The following is a 16,243-nucleotide window of genomic DNA, read 5'->3' on the forward strand; positions in this document are numbered from 1 at the left end:
CACAGTGTTGTTCCAACCACAGTGTTGTTCCAACCACAGTGTTGTTCCAACCACAGCATTGTTTTATCGCGGATTGTTCAACCAATGGTATTGTTTTAGAGCGATGTTGTTCCAGCTACGGTATTGTTCCAGCTACGGTCCTGTTCCAGCCAAGGTATTGTTCTAACTAGGGTACTCTTCCAACCAATGTATTATTCCAACCAGAGTATTGTTCCATTTTCCAAGCCAGGGTATTTATTTAGCACAATATTGTTCCAGCCACAGTATTGTTCCAGCCACGGTATAGTTCCAGCCACGGTATTGTTCCAGCCACGGTATTGTTCAAGCCAAGGTATTGTTCAAGCCAAGGTATTGCTCCATCAAGGGTATTGTTCCAGCGAGGGTATTGCTCCAACCAGGGTATTGCTCCAGCCTGGGAATTGTTCCAACCAGGACATCGTTCCATCCACGGTATTGTTCCAGCCACGGTATTGTTCCAGCCAAGTTATTGATCCAAACAGGGTTTTGCTACAACCAGGTTATTGTTCCAATCTGGGAATTGTTCCAACTATAGTATTGTTCCATCCACGGTATTGTTCCAGCCACGGTATTGTTGTAGCCAAGGTACTGATCCAACCAGGGTATTGTTCCAGCTAGGGTGCTGTTCCAACCAGGGTATTATTCCAACCAGGGTATTGTTCTAGCCAAGATATTGTTCCAGCCATGATATTGTTCCAACCAGGGTATTTTTCCAACCAAGGTATTGTTCCAACCAGAGAATTGTTCCAGCCATGTTGTTGTTCCAACTAGCGTATTGTTTCAACCAAGGTTATGTTCCAACGACGGTATTGTTCCAGTCACGGCATTGTTCCTGCCAAGGTATTGTTCCATCCAGGGTATTGTTCTAAGCAAGGTATTGCTCCAACGAGGGTATTGTTCCAACCAGGGTATTGTTCCATCCATGGTATCTTTTCAGGCATGGTATTGTTCCAGACATGTTATTGTTCTACAGAGGGCATTGTTCCAACCAGGGACTTGTTCTAACCAGGAAATTGCTACAACCAGGGTATTGTTCCATCCATGTTATTGTTCCAGCCAGGGTACTGTTCGAACCAGGATATTGTTCCAACCACGGTATTGTTCCAACCAGAGTATTGTTCCAACCAGGGTATTGTTCCATAGAGGGCATTGTTCCAACCACGGTAGTGTTCCATCCAGGGTATTGTTCCATACAGAGTATCGTTCCAGGCGTGGTATTGTCCCTGGCATATTATTGTTCTAGAGAGGGCATTGTTCAAACCTGTGTATTGTTCCAACTAGGGTATTGTTCCAACCAGAGTATTGTTCCAACCAAGGTATTGTTCCAACTCGAGTATTGTTCCATCCTGGGAATTGTTCAAACCAGGGTATTGTTCCAGACAAGGTATTGCTCTAGAAAGCGTATTATTCCAGCAAGAGTATTGTTCCATTTTTCAAGCCACGGTATTTACTTAGCACAATATTGCTCCAGCCACAGTATTGTTCCAGCTACAGTATTGTTCCAGCTACAGTATTATTCCAGCTACAGTATTGTTCCAGCTACAGTATTGTTCCAGCTACAGTATTGTTCCAGCTACAGTATTGTTCCAGCTACAGTATTGTTCCAGCTACGGTACTGTTCCAGCTACAGTATTGTTCCAGCTACAGTATTGTTCCAGCTACAGTATTGTTTTATCGCGGAATTGTTCAACCAATTATATTATTTTAGAACGATATTTTTCCAGCCACGCTATTGTTCAGGCAAAATATTGTTCCAACTAGGGTATTCTTCCAACCGAGGTATTCTTCCAACCAGGGTATTGTTCCAGCCACGGTATAGTTCCAGCCACGTTATTGTTCAAGCCAAGGAATTGTTCCATCCAGGATAATGTTCCAGCCAAGGTATTGCTCCAACCAGGATATTGCTCTAAGCAAGGTATTGTTCCAACCAGGGTATTGTTCCAACCAGAGTATTGTTCCATCCATGGTATCTTTACAGGCATGGTATTGTTCCAGGCATGTTATTGTTCTAGAGAGGGCATTGTTCCAACCAGGGACTTGTTCTAACCAGGGAATTGCTACAATCAGGGTATTGTTCCATCCATGTTATTGTTCCAGCCAGGGTATTGTTCCAACCAGGTTATTGTTCCAATCACGGTATTGTTCCAGCAAGGGTGTAGTTTCAACCTGAGTATTGTTCCAATCAGGGTATTGTTCCAACCAGGGTATTATTCCAACCAGTGTATTGTTCCAGCCAGAGTATTGTATCAGCGAGAGTATTGGTCCGGGCAGGGTATTAGTTCCAACCAGTGTATTGTTCCAGCCAGAGTATTGTCTGGGCAGGATATTAGTTCCATCTATGGTATTGTTCTAGCCAGAGTATTGTTCCAGCCAGAGTATTGTTCTGGCCAGGGTACTAGTTCCAGCCATGGTATTGTTCCAGCCAGATTATTGTGAATTACTCATTGTCAATACTTTAATACCTTCACAGGTAAATTATATATCAAACAAGGTATTTCTTGTGTTTTAATTCTTCCAAGTCTTGTGTTGTAGGTTTCTTTTCTTGGTAGTCTCTTATAAACCTCTTTCTCTTATATTTTTTCCTCTTGATTTCGTCGTCAATGTTTTAATTTCTTTAACTTCCACCTCTTATGCTCTCTGATGCTTCCCTTATCTCATTTTTCTTGTTGTTTTCCCTTTCTCGCGCCTCTTATTTACATCGTATTCTCACGACAATCAAAGCAGCGCTAAATCCGTAAGGATAGGGGGTGACAGAGTGGCAGTGGCATCAAGATATCAAAGCAGCCTCTCTGAAGGGTCTTGTTGAGCGAGTCAGTGGGAGCTTTCGGAGGCTGGCAGCTCTGCTCTCTCTCAAGTCTTGAATAATATCTGGGATAAATGTTTACTGAGAGATATAACCTGCGGAAGGGTACTTGACCTCGTGTGTGTGTGTGTGTGTGTGTGTGTGTGTGTGTGTGTGTGTGTGTGTGTGTGTGTGTGTGTGTGTGTGTGTGTGTGTGTGTGTGTGTGTGTGTGTACTCACCTAGTTGTATTCACCTAGTTGAGGTTGCAGGGGTCGAGTCCAAGCTCCTGGCCCCGCCTCTTCACTGGTTGCTACTAGGTCACTCTCCCTGAACCATGAGCTTTATCGTACCTCTGCTTAAAGCTATGTATGGATCCTGACTCCACTACATCGCTTCCCAAACTATTCCACTTCCTGACTACTCTGTGGCTGAAGAAATACTTCCTAACATCCCTTTGATTCATCTGTGTCTTCAACTTCCAACTGTGTCCCCTTGTTACTGTGTCCAGTCTCTGGAACATCCTGTCTTTGTAAACCTTGTCAATTCCTCTCAGTATTTTGTAAGTCGTTATCATGTCCCCCCTATCTCTCCTGTCCTCCAGTGTCGTCAGGTTGATTTCCCTTAACCTCTCCTCATAGGACATACCTCTTAGCTCTGGGACTAGTCTTGTTGCAAACCTTTGCACTTTCTCTAGTTTCTTTACATGCTTGGCTAGGTGTGGGTTCCAAACTGGTGCCGCATACTCCAATATGGGCCTAACGTACACGGTGTATAGGGTCCTGAACGATTCCTTATTAAGATGTCGGAATGCTGTTCTGAGGTTTGCCAGGCGCCCATATGCTGCAGCAGTTATTTGGTTGATGTGCGCTTCAGGAGATGTGCCTGGTGTTATACTCACCCCAAGATCTTTTTCCTTGAGTGATGTTTGTAGTCTCTGACCCCCTAGACTGTACTCCATCTGCGGTCTTCTTTGCCCTTCCCCAATCCTCATGACTTTGCACTTGGTGGGATTGAACTGCAGGAGCCAGTTGCTGGACCAGGTCTGCAGCCTGTCCAGATCCATTTGTATTTCTGCCTGGTCTTCGATCGAATGAACTCTTCTCATCAACTTCACGTCATCTGCAAACAGTGACACCTCGGAGTTTATTCCTTCCCTCATGTCGTTTACAAATACCAGAAACAGCACTGGTCCTAGGACTGACCCCTGTGGGACCCCACTGGTCACAGGTGCCCACTCTGACACCTCACCTCGTACCATTACTCGCTGCTGTCTTCCTGACAAGTATTCCCTGATCCATTGCAGTGCCTCCCCTGTTATTCCTGCTTGGTCCTCCAGTTTTTGCACTAATCTCTTGTGTGGTACTGTGTCAAACGCCTTCTTGCAGTCTAAGAAAATGCAATCCACCCACCCCTCTCTCTCTTCTCTTACTGCTGTCACCATGTCATAGAACTCCAGTAGGTTTGTGACACAGGATTTCCCGTCTCTGAAACCATGTTGTCTGCTGGTGATGAGATCATTCCTTTCTAGATGTTCCACCATTCTTCTCCTGACAATCTTTTCCATGATTCTGCATGCTATACATGTCAGTGACACTGGTCTGTAGTTTAGTGCTTCATGTCTGTCTCCTTTTTTAAAGATTAGTACCACATTTGCTGTCTTCCATGCCTCAGGCAATCTCCCTGTTTCGATAGATGTATTGAATATTGTTGTTAGGGGTACACATAGCGCCTCTGCTCCCTCTCTCAGGACCCATGGAGAGATGTTATCTGGCCCCATTGCCTTTGAGGTATCTAGCTCACTCAGAAGCCTCTTCACTTCTTCCTCGGTTGTGTGTACTGTGTCCAGCACATGGTTTTGTACCCCACCTCTCCGTCTTTCTGGAGCCCCTTCTGTCTCCTCTGTGAACACTTCTTTGAATCTCTTGTTGAGTTCCTCACATACTTCACTGCCATTTCTTGTTGTCTCTCCTCCTTCCTTCCTTAGCCTGATTACCTGGTCTTTGACGGTTGTTTTCTTCCTGATGTGGCTGTATAACAGCTTCGGGTCAGATTTGGCTTTTGCTGCTATGTCGTTTTCATATTGACGTTGGGCCTCCCTTCTTATCTGTGCATATTCGTTTCTGGCTCTACGATTGCTCTCCTTATTCTCCTGGGTCCTTTGCCTTCTATATTTCTTCCATTCCCTAGCACACTTGGTTTTTGCCTCCTTGCATCTTTGAGTGAACCACGGGCTCATCCTGGCTTTTTCATTATTCCTGTTACCCTTGGGTACAAACCTCTCCTCAGCCTCCTTGCACATTGTGACTACATATTCCATCATCTCATTAACTGGTTTCCCTGCCAGTTTTCTGTCCCACTGAACCTCATTCAGGAAGTTCCTCATTCCTGTGTAGTCCCCTTTCCTGTAGTTTGGTTTCATTCGTCCTGGCCTTCCTGCTTCCCCCTCCACTTGTAGCTCTACTGTGTACTCGAAGCTCAAAACCACATGATCGCTGGCCCCAAGGGGTCTTTCATATGTGATGTCCTCAATATCTGCACTACTCAAGGTGAATACTAAGTCCAGTCTTGCTGGTTCATCCTCTCCTCTCTCTCTCGTAGTGTCCCTTACGTGTTGGTACATGAAGTTTTCCAGTACCACCTCCATCATCTTAGCCCTCCATGTATCTTGGCCCCCATGTGGCTCCAAGTTCTCCCATTCGATCTCCTTGTGGTTAAAGTCGCCCATGATCAGGAGCTTTGCCCTTCATGTATGAGCTCTTCTGGCCACTGCAGCCAGTGTGTCAACCATCGCTCTATTGCTCTCGTCATACTCTTGCCTTGGCCTCCTGCTGTTCTGTGGTGGGTTATACATCACTGCAATTATCACCTTGGGACCTCCAGAGTGAAGCGTTCCCGCTATGCAATCACTTTCTTCTCCACTGTCTCCTCTCTCCAGCTCATCAAAATTCCATTGGTGTTTGATCAGCAATGCCACTCCTCCCCCCCCCTGTTCCTTCTGTCTTTCCTCAGGATCTGGTATCCTGTTGGGAAGATGGCATCTGTTATCATACCTGTAAGCTTGGTTTCTGTGATTGCTATGATGTCTGGTGATGCCTCTTTGACTCTTTCGTGCCACTCCTCCCACTTGTTTGTTATTCCATCAGCGTTTGTGTACCATACCTTCAGTTTCCTTTCCAACACTGTGGTTTGGAGGGCCTGTGGGGGTGGGAGACCTGGTAGCATACTGTGGGATTCTATGGTTGGGGGTTGGGTGGAAGCTGTGGGTATGGATTGTATTGTGTGTTGGGATGGTGTGATAGGTTGTGGAGTTCTGAGGATAGTTGTGTGTGTGCTTGCTCTTGTTCTCTGTTCTGGTCTGACTGACCTCTGCTGGTTCCATCCTTGTCTCCTTACCTAGCTCCTTTCGCTTTTTTGTCCTCTCCCTTAGCTGCTGTCTCTCTTTTTGTGTTCTGTCTCTGTCTAGGAACACCTTCTTGTACTCTTCCGAGCTTCTCAACTGTGGTTTTTCTTGGAGGATCCTGTTCCGCACTGTTTCTGTCATGAGAATCAGCTTGATCGGTCGGTTTCTCCCCTTCAAGTACCCCCCTATTCTCTGAAAATTTACAATCTCGTCCATGTCTTCTCCCCCTATTTCCGTGATGATTTTCTCAATCTCCTTTCTTTCTTCCTGCCGTCTTTCAGTGTGTGTCCTTTCCTCTCTCTCCCGAAGCCCATGGATAAACACTGATTTTGCCCTTTCCTCCTCCCATTGCCTCTCCCTCTGTGACTCTGGTTCCTGTCTGTATGTGGCCATTTTCTCCCTTGATTTTTCCAGTGGCTCTTGGTAGCATGGTTGTGCCTCAGCATTCGACTTATCTCCCTCTCCATCTGCACCCATCTGCTCTTCCCTTCCACTCCCTGGCCCTTCTTTGCAGGCTGATAGGACCTTAGCATATTTCATATCTCCTTCCTTCCTGTTCAGCCTCTCAGCTTCGTATGGTGTGTCTTCTCTGGTCACTACCCCAGAGACTTGCTTCAGCCTGTTTACCTCAAATTCTAGGACCTTTACCATGGCTACTGCAGTTTCGACTTGTGCCTCCCAATTCTTCGTCTCCTTCTCCAACCTATTTTCCCATTTCACAGAGAGCTCTTTCTCCATTTTTTCAGAAAGCTCTCCTAATTTTCTCTCCCATTCTTGCTCTATCCTTTTCCACTGCTCCTCCATCCATTCCTCCCTACCTGTACCATTGTCATCTGATCCCTGATTCCTGCGAGTCCCAACCATTTTTTTTTTCTTTTTTTTTTTAGTAAAAGAGAAAGTGAAAAAGAAAAAGGGGGAGAGAGTGAGAGAGAGGGAGAAAGAGAGAGAAGGGGAGGGTAGAAGGAGGGGAAAAGGGGGAGAAAGTGAGTGAGAGAGGGAAAAGGTAAGAGAGAGGGGGGAGTGACAAGGGAAGAGAGGGAGAGAGAGAGAATAGGAAGAGAGAGAGAAAGAGAGGAAGAGAGAGAGGGGGAGAGAGAGAGGGAAAGGGAGGGAGAGGGAGAGAGAGGAAGAGAGAGAAAGACAGAGAGTGAGAGGAAGAGAGAGAGGAAGAGAGAGAGGAAGAGAGAGAGGAAGAGGGAGAGGAAGAGAGGATGAGAGAAAGGGGAGAGAGAGAGAGAGAGAGAGACAGAGAGAGAGACAGAGAGAGAGAGAGAGAGAGAGAGAGAGGAAGAGAGAGGAGAGGGAGAGAGGCGGGGGGGGGGAAGGAAGGGTTAGAGGATCACTTCACAGGAAGGTGTGAAATCCTGTATATGGGTGTGTGTGTGTGTGTGTGTGTGTGTGTGTGTGTGTTTATGTGTGTGTGTGTGTTTATGTGTGTGTGTGTGTGTTTATGTGTGTGTGCATGTGTGTGTGTGTGTGTGTGTGTGTGTGTGTGTGTGTGTGTGTGTGTGTGTGTGTGTGTGTGTGTGTGTGTGCTCGTGTGTATGTGTGCCCCACTTCTACGTATTCATACTGCTAATAAATATCAGTAGTAATACCCGTATTTCTAAAACTGCCAACAGTGATTCTAGCACTTATCACTTCTACTTATAAAACACAGAAAGTAATTAGGTTGTAAAATTTAGCTTGTCTGAGCTTCTAGGAGTGTCTGACGTCACCCTCACTAGGCTTCCCCTCGCTATGCTTCCCCTCGCTAGGCTGCTCCTCACTAGTCAACTCTATCTTCACCTTATCTATGCTATTTCTGCTCTAATTCTGGTAATAGCTTGCAGGAGTGAGTGACCAGTATCTAACAGTGATGGAAGGCAGGATTCAGAACCCCCAAAAGAACCCCAACAGGTGAGTGATACTTAAGCTGGCAGTGATGCGATGACAAGTTGCCAGATGCTGATGACGTAGTCGTCGTACACACGCCTTCTATCACTATTTTGAAAATTCTTCACCCGTGATCTTTATAACCGTATATGCTCATGCATCCCGCGTCCCTCAGTGTCACTTATGATAGAATACACTTCACTTATATTGGAATACACTTCACATTCGGTGTTACACTTTATATGTATAATGTCACACAACTGTTGTGACGTCACTGTTTCAGCAGGCCTACTGCCACCTTCCCTTGTTATATATTATATTTTTCCTTTCTACTTTTGCTTATTAACTTTTTCACTCTCACTGTATGGTGCCCCACATTTCACTTGTTATCCAATCTCTCGAAATTCTTGAACACCCGCTTTCACACTCACTTGAATCTTTGTATATTTGAATCTGTGTGTGTGTGTGTGTGTGTGTGTGTGTGTGTGTGTGTGTGTGTGTGTGTGTGTGTGTGTGTGTGTGTGTGTGTGTGTGTGTGTGTGTGTGTGTGTGTGTGTGTGTATGCGTGTGGAAGAAATATCTCATTAATGACGCTCAGAGATCATAAATGTGTGTGTGTGTGTGTGTGTGTGTGTGTGTGTGTGTGTGTGTGTGTGTGTGTGTGTGTGTGTGTGTATGTGTGTGCGTGTGGAAGAAATATCTCATTAATGCCGCTCAGAGATCATAATACAGGAACCCTTGAAAACAAAGGTACAATTCCCACTCAAATCAGTGTAACGAGGACTCCTCAGTACGTTTCTGGAGGTCACCTGAGCTCCTCAGTAGGTTCCTGGAGGTCACTGGGCTGCTCAGTAGATTCCTGGAGGTCACTCAGTCGCCTCAGCAGACTATTGGAGGTCACGTTTGCTCATTAGTAGGCCCCTGTATGTCAATCGGTCTTCTCAGTAGGCTCTTGCAGCTCACCTGGATTCCTGAATGGGCTGCTGGAGGTCACCCAGGCTCCTGAATAAGTTCCTGGAGGTCACTCAGGGTCCTCAGTAGTGTATTTATTACGTAGTATGTCCGCGAATATTGTATAAAAAAAATTCTCCATATAAAATGTCAGTTTCCAGGATTTGCTCTGAAACCGAACGCGTATTATTCCTGGTCAGTCAGGGCGGCCAGGAGAGGAGAGTGAGGTATGTGTGAGGAAGTTCATGGAGGGCAGCAGCTGGAGTAACATGTCCTAAGATATCTAGGTGTGGTGATTGTAGGGATGGTGATTTTTTGCAAGTTTATACCATAGGTTATTTTATTGGTTTAATGCTCTCATGTATACCTGTAAGGCCATAGTGTGCAGAGGCCTGTTTAATTTAAGTTTTAGGGAGAGTGTTCATGTATCTAGTATTGCCAGCACAAGTGGGGTATATATATATATATATATATATATATATATATATATATATATATATATATATATATATATATATATATATATATATATATATATATATATATATATATATATATATATATATATATATATATATATATATATATATATATATATATATATATATTATATATATATATATATATATATATATATATATATATATATATATATATATATATATATATATATATATATATATATATATATGTGTGTGTGTATATATATATATGCATGTATATATAAGTAGTGCTGAAGGCGGCTGAGTGGCTCCTGCAGCTGAGTTGCTCTTCCTGAGCGGTCCATTCCTGAGCGGTCCCTCCTGAAAGGGCTGCAGCTGAGCGGCTCCCTTTCCTGAGCAGACTCCTTTTCACACCTTTATGCTAATAACCTTGACCTCGCCCTCGAGACCACCTCGCCATCGAGACCACCTCGCCTTCGACCACCTCGCCCTCGACCACCTCGCCCTCGACCACCTCGCCCTCGACCACCTCGCTCTCAACTCCCCCCACCCGCCCCGCCCTCACTCCGACCCACACGCCCGCCGCGCCCTCGCACCCGCTCGCGCCACTCGCGCCCGTCCGTCGTGCCCGCCTGTGCCTTCTGCTGCGCCTTCTGCAGCGTCGTCCGGATCACTCCCGCTCCCCGAATTTTTTTCCGATTTTTTTCGAATTTTTTTGAATTTCATGTGCTCTCCATCTCCTCGGATCAAATTTTTTTCATTCGCCCCTATGGAGTTTCGAAATTCCTATGATCTCCTCGGATCAAGTTTTTTGGATTCCCCCCCTCTGGGGGTAAGCATTCAAAATGGACTCCCACTTTCACCCCAAATTCCCTGCTCCAATTCCTCGGATCAAATTTTTCTCGATAATACAAAGACTCCACTTCCTCGGATCAAGTTTTTTTTGGATTCCCCCCTCTGAGGGTAACCAGTTACCAGTAACCAGTGTACCAGTAGATGACTCACTACCAACCGTCTGTTTGAATCACTGAATGATTATTCATATTGCTGCTGACCATAGCAGGATTTCAAACACCCTCACCCATAGGCACTATGGGTCAGTCGTAGTTAGGCAGCAGAGAGAGACAGGTCGGCTGTTGGCGCTTTCCATACTTCCCGTTATATATTATACGTACTACCAGCCTACGTGAGTATTTTTACCCATCCACGTATCGAAAATCCACATGACACAAAGACTCCAATTCCTCGGATCAAGTTTTTGGATTCCCCCCTATGGGGTTTGGAAATTCTTATGATCTCCTTGGATCAAGGTTTTCTCGATAATACAAAGACTCCATCTCCTCGGACCTAGCTTTTGGATTCCCCCCTCTGGGGGTAAGCATTCAAATGAACTCCTCCTATGGGGCATGGTACTTTCTCTTACTACAGGTCTAAACAAGTGTGACGTCACCCCACCTGTGTTTACTCGGCGGTCAGTGACGTCACGTGATGACCTCACACATACAGGCTGAATCTTGTCGACTTCCCCCTATGTCAGTGACGTCACGTGATGACCCCACACACACACAGGCTGAATCTTGTCGACTTCCCCCTACACATTTTTCACTCTTAACCCAGGATAACCCAAATAATTTCACATTTTTTTCGTTAATACCCTCAACAATCCACAATTCCTTTACAAAATACAACACAAGTCTAGACATTTTTCTCGTTTTAACTATTTCATCAGAAAAAGTCACCACAACACTTACAAGTTATGGCTATAAGTTATAAATTCACTAGTCACAATTTTACATATAACGAAGTTAATACGCACACACACCTCACTCTACTTTCAACACCTTCAAAACACTCTCATAAATCATTTGAATACTCACAAAAATACCTTTGAACATTTCCAAACAACACTGAAACACTTCCAAAATATCATTTTGAGTACTCCCAAATACACCACTGAACACTGCTAAAACACCACTGAATACAGTCAAAACACCACCAAAATCACCATAAAGAAAGATCAACATAACAAACTAACACCCATTTTCACACAAATCCTCTCAAATCACTATAAACAAGACGATTACCAATTTCTATGTGTACACTCTCCTCCAACTAAGTTATAACAAGAACGCAAAAAAAAAAAAAAACATAAACACAAACCAAACACACACGAACACTTACAACAGAATCAACTCTTTTTTCGATATCTCTAGTTCGACAACAACACCCACAACCCACAATACCCACATCCCACAACACCCACAACCCACATCACCCACACCCCACAATTTTTTCTCGTTTTAACTAATTTCATCAGAAAAAGTCACAACAACAACCCACAACTTATAAACACTTTTCAGCATCTCTAGTTCGACAACAACACCCACAACCCACAATACCCACAACCCACAACACCCACAACCAACAACACCCAAAACCCACAATTTTTTCTCGTTTTAACTAATTTAATCAGTAAAAGTCTCAACAACACCCACAACCCACAACACCCACATCCCACAACACCCACAACCCACATCACCCACACCCCACAACTCCCACAACAACAACCCACAACTTATAATCACTTTTCAACAACAACACCCACAACCCACATCACCCACACCCCACAACTCCCACAACAACAACCCACAACTTATAATCACTTTTCAGCATCTCTAGTTCGACAACAACACCCAAAACCCACAACACCCACAACCCACAACACCCACAACCCACAAAACCCACTTATAACATCTTTTTCGATATCTCTAGTTCGGCAACAATACCCACAACCCTCATCACATTCCAATTTATTCACAATTTATTCGATACAATATTTTCCCCTTCTTTTTACTGAATCTTAAATGTAATACACATTCCTCCCTACATTACTAAAATTCTAATAAAATCCTCTCCATACCCATCTCCTTGTATCCACATAAATTAATATTATACTCACAACATTTAATCATCACACTACCCAACTAATGCGACATGTTTCTACACCCTCCATTCTTTTCCAATACATCATAACTTTTCACTTCTATAATTTCTTTTAAAATATTCACACATTACCTTTATTTTCAGTAAAATCCCCCCATATTTCATTAAATTTCTAATACAACCCTCCCCATACCCCTCTCCATCTCACCCACATTTCTTCACATCCACTCACCCGTCTCCCAACACACCTCTTCAGAACAAACACAAAAATCACATTTCACATCCACAAATGCATCTCATTACCCATCTGAAATCCACTAAAATCACTGTAACCAAGTTATTCACAAAATTCTATGACCACCCAACACACACAGACAACTCACTTTACTTTGAACACTACCAAAAACACCATCAATTACCATTTGAATACTCCAAAAACATCATTCGAAAAAACCCCAAATCACCACTGAATACTCCCAGAACTCCTTCAAAAATACTCTTGCACATCATTTGAACACAATCAAAAACATCATCAAACCCATTCGAATACTCCCAAATACACCACTGAATTCAGTTAAAACACCACAAAAATCACCATAAACTAAGATCAACATTTACATATGAATACTCCAAAAACATCATCAAACTCCTTTGAATACTACAAAAACACCACTGAATACTGCCCAAACCCTACTAAAAATCACCAGAAACTAAGATCAACACCACCAACTAATACCCATTTTATAGAAATCCCCTCAAATCACTATAACCAAGACGATCCCACTCACCTCAGACTATTATATAACATGAGTGCAAAAAAAAAAAAAATATCATAATTCATTTGAATACTCACAAAAAACACCTTTGAACATTTCCAAACAACACACACACACACACACACACACACACACACACACACACACACAAAACAAAAAACAAAAAAAAAAAAAAAAAAAAAAAAAAAAAAAAAAAAAAAACTAAGACATCCATCAACTATCATCAATGACCACTCATTTTTATAAACATTTCCACAAAAAATCACAATCACCAACTCCATACAATATCTAATACACTCCTCTCACTACCATCAACACATACCAGCACACATAGGGATACCTCCCATGACATCACACTCCATCCTGTGTTTACTTGACGACGTCACACCCCACTTTTACTTCATTTAACTTATTGAGAGGAAGCTACTGGTTTCAACCTGTTATATCTCCAATATCCAAGATCACCACAATCAAGACGTTTATCAAATTCTTTAACCCCACCACTAAGATCACACATTTTTTGTCCACATTCTCTTAAAACATCATCATAACGAAGATCAATAAAACTATCTATACTTTTACTAAGATCACGTAACATTTTGTCTTCTCTAACTCACCCACCAATTTACATTCTCATTCACAGTTACACTTTTCATTAATCGAAATTACATCTCATCCACCAAACTCCTCCCTCATTCTCCAGACTTTACAACATTAGCACACAAAAAAAAACTAACTCATACACTTATAACATGAGACATTACCATAACTAACACACTGACTAGCTTTGAACCAACTCTGAACAACACCAAAACACCACTGAACATCTTCAAAAAATACTCTGCACGTCATTTGAACACCTTCAAAAACACCTCCGAATACTCCCAAAACACTACTGATTACTACCAAATCACCACTGAATACTACCAAAACACCGTCAAAATCACCAGAAACTAAGTTTAACATCACCATCTAACAGCCTTTTTATAGAAATTCCCTCAAATCACTATAACCAAGAACTCCCTCCCCATGGGCGCATAAAAAAAAGCATGAACACAAACCTAATACACAAACACCTAGTACATGATCACCATCAACTGAAAACATATCTTGTACACACATAAATCTAAGACAACCACCATCAACAAACGCCCATATTCACTTACCTCAAAAACCACTAATACCACAGAAAACACTCATTTCTTATAAACATTCACACAAAAAAATCATATTTGACAATATCTAAGCGCACTCACCTCACTACCACCAACACACGATGTCACACCCCACAGGACCGGCGAGGTCACCTCCAGTGACGTCACACTCCCATCTGTGTTTACTTGGTGGTCACATCACACCCAACCCACCTTGTTTCAACCTGTTGTACCCACAATATCTAAGAACACTATAACCAAGACGATTACCAGATTTTATGACCCCACCACTAAGATCACAGAAATCACTCATTTTTTTTTAAACATTCTCACGATCACCAATTCCATATCATGTTTACCATCATCTATCAACACTCTTCACCAAGATCACCAAAAATCTAAGATCATTCATCTCAAAACTACTATGATCACTGAAAACACTTACTTTTTAAACATTCGCGCAAAAATAAGACATACACAAAAATACCACGACACTTCCACCAACATCTATAACATAACATGAGCACTATAACATATCTTCACCACCAAAAATAAAAATAATACACAGACACCCACAACTTATACATTTCAATCGCAAATTTAAGACATGAGACATACACACCAAATCTAAGACATTCACCTCCAACTAAGACATACACATCATAACTAAGACATACACCAAAACCCATAATTGACATATTGACAATAAATATAAGACATAAGCACAAAAAAATTTACCATGTCATGAGACATTACCAGAACTAAGTCACACACCTCCAACTAATACACAATCACTTTACTAAGTTCATGTTAACTATTCATCAACAAAAAATATTAATACAATTTACCCACCAAATTTATGTCAAAACATAAAATTGTTTTACACATTTTTTTCTCAAACTGAATATTCATACCACATTTATCATTTCTCATCTATGTTACATATCACATTTCTCACCCTCATCATCCCTAAAACATCCTTTCTTATTCATCCGTATATCACCAAGAGATGTTTTAACCCCGACGACCCATCTCGACACTAAGAGCCAGAGCAACCATCACCACTCCAACACCACCTACTACACTCTGGCTCTTAGTGTCGAGATGGGTCGTCGAGATAAAATATCTCTTGGTGATATACGGATGAATAAGAAAGGATGTTTTAGGGATGATGAGGGTGAGAAATGTGATATGTAACATAGATGAGAAATGATAAATGTGGTATGAATATTCAGTTTGAGAAAAAAATGTGTAAAACAATTTTATGTTTTGACATAAATTTGGTGGGTAAATTGTATTAATATTTTTTGTTGATGAATAGTTAACATGAACTTAGTAAAGTGATTGTGTATTAGTTGGAGGTGTGTGACTTAGTTCTGGTAATGTCTCATGACATGGTAAATTTTTTTGTGCTTATGTCTTATATTTATTGTCAATATGTCAATTATGGGTTTTGGTGTATGTCTTAGTTATGATGTGTATGTCTTAGTTGGAGGTGAATGTCTTAGATTTGGTGTGTATGTCTCATGTCTTAAATTTGCGATTGAAATGTATAAGTTGTGGGTGTCTGTGTATTATTTTTATTTTTGGTGGTGAAGATATGTTATAGTGCTCATGTTATGTTATAGATGTTGGTGGAAGTGTCGTGGTATTTTTGTGTATGTCTTATTTTTGCGCGAATGTTTAAAAAATAAGTGTTTTCAGTGATCATAGTAGTTTTGAGATGAATGATCTTAGATTTTTGGTGATCTTGGTGAAGAGTGAAATGAGTGATTTCTGTGATCTTAGTGGTGGGGTCATAAAATCTGCTAATCGTCTTGGTTATAGTGTTCTTAGATATTGTGGGTACAACAGGTTGAAACAAGGTGGGTTGGGTGTGATGTGACCACCAAGTAAACAC

This window comes from Cherax quadricarinatus, chromosome 6 (genome assembly GCF_038502225.1).
Source record: "Cherax quadricarinatus isolate ZL_2023a chromosome 6, ASM3850222v1, whole genome shotgun sequence".
Lineage (NCBI taxonomy): Eukaryota > Metazoa > Arthropoda > Malacostraca > Decapoda > Parastacidae > Cherax > Cherax quadricarinatus.